A 4,989-nucleotide genomic window follows, 5' to 3' on the forward strand; every position below is an offset into this window, starting at 1 on the left:
GTTGTTTTGTTTTTTCTTTTCTTTTTTCTTTTTTCTTTTTTTCTTTTTTTCTGAGACAGGCTTTCTCTGTGTAGCCCTGGCTGTTCTGGAACTCACTCTGTAGATGAGGCTGGCCTCGAACTTAGAGATCTGCCTCTGCCTCCCAAGTGCTGGAACTAAAGGTGTGTGAGACCACTGCCAGGCTTAAAGTTGTTTTTTGGAGTGAACCAGACATGGTGGTGTATGCCTTTTTAATTCCAACTCGCAGGATGCAGAGGGAGATGGATCTTTGTGAGTTTGAGGTTAGCCTGATCTACATGTGGTGGATGGCACCTGGGGAATGATTCCTGGAAAAGTACACATAGGAATATTTTCTATCAATTTCTAAGACACAGATTTAAAATCTTTTGTCTCCCTTTTTATGTAAATGCTTTAACACACACACACACACACACACACACACACACACACCACTGCCATCAAATCCGTGTTTGCTCAGAGGCCCTCTGCTCTAGTCCTGGAGCAGTGACCCTTTTCCCCTTCCATTCTTAACCCCAGTGAGCTAATTCTTCTCAGACTAGCCGACTGAATAAGACTGTGTGGTTGGAGCCCAGCTAATGACGAAGAGACATAGTTTTCACCACAGAATAGAAGCCAAACACACTGACTGTCTTGTGTGTTTGCTTTTCTGATCAGCAATGAAGTTTGCCTTGCCCTGACACTTCAGTGGAGTGGTGTTCCTTTCTTTGTGACCACGAACATATTCCCAACAACCCCCATGATTGACCTCGGGCATTCATAAGTGCACACACAGACACATAAGCACATAGACCTTTTTTCCTTTCTGCCCCATGGCCTTCTGGGAATCTGTTCCTCACAAGCTGACAGAGGAAGGATGTAAGGCTGGAGTACCACCCCCCCCCAACTCCCTCTCTGCCACCCGGCCACCTGGCTGCCAGGCCAAGGCCAGGACAGGTACACAAGGTGGCTGGCACATAGGCACCCACGGCCCCTCCCTGAACCCGAACCCCCTTGTTAGGATGTAACCGAACTGCTAGAGAGTCCTGTAGGGATGTGCCTGGTGTGTGGCGATCCCATGGCACCATGGGAGCTGGAGTGTCAGCCCCTGATGAAACCCCTGAGGTATGTCCCTGGTTACCTCACTGTGTGGAAACACAGAGGACTTCCTGATCCTATGGAGCTAGACCTCTGTCTGTCCCTGGACACCGACCTCGACTTTACCACCCTCTGAGCTTCCAGATGTGTTTGACCCAACTGCAGCATCTGTAGCACACCCTGAAGATTCTGTCAAATTTGTAGGATTGGAGCTGAGGCTGAGTGCTCGTCTAGACTGCAGGAAACCGTGGACCACACCCACAGCACCACAGCACCCAGAGGGGATCCCAGCACTCAGGAGGCGAAGGCAGGAGGGCCAGAAGTTCAAGGCCATCCTCAGCCACCTACTGAATTCAAAGCTAGCAAGGGATACGCAGGACCCTGTCTCAAAACAAGCCTCATGCTTGCTCTCTCTCTCTCTCTCCCTTTCCCTCTTCCTCCCTCCCTTTCTTTCTCTCTCTCTCCCCCTCCCTCTCCCTCTCCCTCTCCCTCTCCCTCTCTCTCTCCCTCTCTCTCTCTCTCTCTCTCTCTCTCTCTCTGTCTCTCTCTGTCTCTCTCCTCTCTCCAAAATACCTGGGAAGAATCAACTCAAAGGGAGAGACTTATTTTTCTCGTGGTTTCAGAGATTTCAGCCCGTGGCCTGCTTGCTTTAGGTTTATGGGAAGCTAGGAGCTTGTATTGCTAAAAAATGCTTTCTCTGTGGTTGTGAGAAAGGAGGGTGAGAGGGAGAGAAGGAGGGGGGGGGAGGGAGAGGGAGGGAGAGGGAGAGAGGGAAAGAGAGAAGGAGAGAGAGAGGGAGGAAGGGGAGTGGATAGGAGGAGGGAGAGAGAAGGGGAGGAGGGGGAGGGGATAGGAGGAGAGAGGGAGAGGAAGGGGAGGGGGAAGGGGGTAGGAGGAGGGAGAGAGAAGTGGGCCCTATGGGAAGGAAGGCAGGTGAGACAGGAAAGGACACGCCCACTTCCAGGTGTGTCTTAGCTTGAGTGTCACAGCTCAGAGAGGCTGCTTGGGGCACAGGCCTTCCAGGGAGGTCTGCTCCAGGGCTCAGTGCGGGGACCTGGTGCTCTGAAGGTGTCTGGGCTCCCTTTGTTCATGCTTAACTCTCTACTGGGCAAATAAACCACATCCCGTTAGCCGCGGGTCCCCAAGTCTCTCTTCTGGCAGGTCCCTTGTCCCTTTGCCAGGCTCAGAGTCCAGGCCAAAGTTCCTGGTGGAGCTTGGGAATTCCTAATAATTAACCTGGGATCCTCAGGGGTTGAGTGGAATGAGAAGCTCGAACAGGGAATCTGCGGTTTCCAGACCCCAAGGTGTTCATTGCGACCCGGGATCCCCCGGGTTTGAGTGGAAGGAGAGGCTCGAACAGGGAAGCTGTGGTTTACAGACCCCAGGGTGTTCACTGCGGCCTGCTCTGCGCACCCCCAGCCCCAGCGTCCACCCCACCCCTTCCGTGTCCAGCTCTGGCTATTCCTTGCCATCGTGCTCCGCACTCCAGGGGTCCTGAGCAGGGCTTCTTGGGTGTATCCCGGGGACATTCCAGAAGAGCCCTGGTGACACAGAGGACACAGGGAGGAGGACTCTGCTGCCCTTGCTCTCTCCTTGGCTGGCCAGCACTCCTCCTTCACTGAGCCAGACCTGAGTGATACAGAGCTAAGCCGCTCAGCAGCTGAGAACCATCCCAGAGCGGCTCCTTCTGAGGCGCCTTGTAAATTAAAGCTTGAAGCATGAAGCAAACCCCGCAAGTGCGATTTAGTCTAAGTGTTCTCATTCATTTTAATTCTAAAAATGCAACATCATAAAATGGCACACCTGGCCTGTTCACAAGCTAATGACGGCGTTTACCGCGGATGTGAACTCGGGGGCTGAAACAGTAATGAAGTTAGCAGTATTCACTGAACGTGGTCTCCTCAGCACCTTGCAGTTTAGGTGGCTGTCACACTCATTGAGGCACGTGCCACAGTCAGCCCTGACTGACCTCCAGGTTGCAGAGTGGAGACAGAGGTTGGTAATTTGGTCAAAGACACATAGCTAATGATTAAGGTGCTTGCCACCAACCTGCAGGTCTGAGTTTAATCCCCATAGGTCCCCATAGTGGAAGGGGAGAGCTGACTAAAGTCGCTCCCTGAAAACACACACACACACACACACACACACACACACTGAAGCGAAACTTTTTTCCCAAAGAAAGGAGGCAGCCACAATGTGGGGGGTCTCGGTAGTGGGGTACAGTTCATTGAGGTGGGCCAAGAGACCTCTCCCCCACCCGCAGGGTTAATTATTAGGAAGACTGTCGGCTTCAATAAGCATTGAAGTCTCTGTCTCTTGTTTGACTTGCTTTCTTGGTGAGTGTCTCTGGCTCTGACCTCTGCCCCCGACAGGCCATTCCTCTCCAGGTGGCTCAACCTCCCAGATAGTCTGCTTTACAACTCCTTTAGTTGTACTTGTCTTTTGTAACAGAGCCTCAAGTAGCTCAGGCTGGCCGCAGGCAGAATGATCTTGAAGTCTTATCCTCCTGCCTCCACCTCCCGGCTGCTTGGATCTCCCTAGTGCTCACTGTGCCTCCATCCGAGTTAGTTTGCCTCTCAACAGAAGGAGTCTTGAGCCACTGAGCCGGCCTTCTAGCCTCCCCTCCCTTTCCTCTGCCCCTTGCAACACCCACCAGCCCTCGGTTTCTAGAATGTCACCATTTCATTCTGTTCTATAAATGGAGCCCGCAGCCTGGCGTCTGCTGGGACTAGCTTTTTGTCTCGATGGATCTCCCTGGAGATTCTCCCAAGCTGCTGTGCGAGTCCAGTCTGTCTGGACGTTTGCAGGTAGAGAGTCAGGGAGAGTGGCTGGGAGCAGGCGCAATCAGGTTGGGGAATCTGAGAGTAGAATGTGGGGCAAGGAGCAGCAGCCCAGCCCTCCCCCAGGTCATGTGGTCTTGGAGAGGGTGAAGGACATCGCTCTGCAGTGCTAGGATGGAGAAAGACCAGAGCATAACTGAAGATCCTATAGGTGGCCTTCTCTCTGGGGAGAAAGCTTCGAGGCGGTGAAGACAATGCAGAGCTTGCGGTGGGAGGAGCCACTGGGGCGCGAGTGGAGGTGGGGGCAGGGCTGGGGCTGGGGTAGTCCCTGGACCTTTCCCCCCAACTCCCACCCCCACTCTTCCTCTCTTCGCAGTCACGGGGTGACCAGAGAGCCAGCGCTATGCTGGGGGCCAGAGTTTGGGCCCAGGTAGAAGGAGGGAAGAGAACCCAGGGCCTTGTGTGTGCCAGGCTCTCCTTCTGTACCAGGTACGGCAGAAAAGGCAAAGATCTAAAGACATGCTTGTGTCTCAATCTATCAGGCTAATGAAATGACGGGCACCAGAGATATGGACTTCTCCCAGGAACGGCACGCGGAGAGAAGGAAAAGGCACCAGCCCAAAGGGGACTTACCTCGTAGGAAAGAGATTTCGCACAGTTCTCCGGGACTGAAGCACAGACAGAGGTGGCTCAATGGTGGGCAGGACCACACCTTGGCCGGGGCTCCATAGCTGTGCAAATCCCTGACTTCTATTTAAACTTTGATCTCTCCTTAGGGCCTGTGGGTTTTGGTGACATTTGCTGGATCTCTGTATCTCTCTTCCCAATGTGGCCACATTAAATAAATCTTCCACTCTGCCTTCCATTTTTAATTTGATTCTTTAAATTGGCTTAGTGAGGACAGGTAGGTGGACCTGACTTGGGCCAACAGCTGTGACCTTAAGTTGGATAACATACCACTAAGCCACAGAAGTCTTTTTTTTTTTAAAAGATTTATTTTATTTATTATATGTAAGTACACTGTAGCTGTCTTCAGACACACCAGAAGAGGGCATCAGATCTCATTATGGAGCCTAGGGTGTACTGGTCAGTGTCCTGCAGAGCTTTCAGTCAT

General features: G+C 52.5%; 1 long non-coding RNA gene across 1 annotated transcript; it reads left to right on the forward strand.

Annotated features, from left to right (window-relative positions):
• The first annotated feature begins 4,055 nt into the window (after nucleotides 1-4,055).
• Nucleotides 4,056-4,733, forward strand: LOC116092545. Its single transcript, XR_004119308.1, has 2 exons — nucleotides 4,056-4,173; nucleotides 4,418-4,733. It is a non-coding gene; the product is annotated as an uncharacterized LOC116092545 (long non-coding RNA).
• The last annotated feature ends 256 nt before the right edge of the window (nucleotides 4,734-4,989 follow it).

Source organism: Mastomys coucha, unplaced genomic scaffold (assembly GCF_008632895.1).
Source record: "Mastomys coucha isolate ucsf_1 unplaced genomic scaffold, UCSF_Mcou_1 pScaffold15, whole genome shotgun sequence".
In the NCBI taxonomy this organism is placed as follows: Eukaryota; Metazoa; Chordata; class Mammalia; order Rodentia; family Muridae; genus Mastomys; species Mastomys coucha.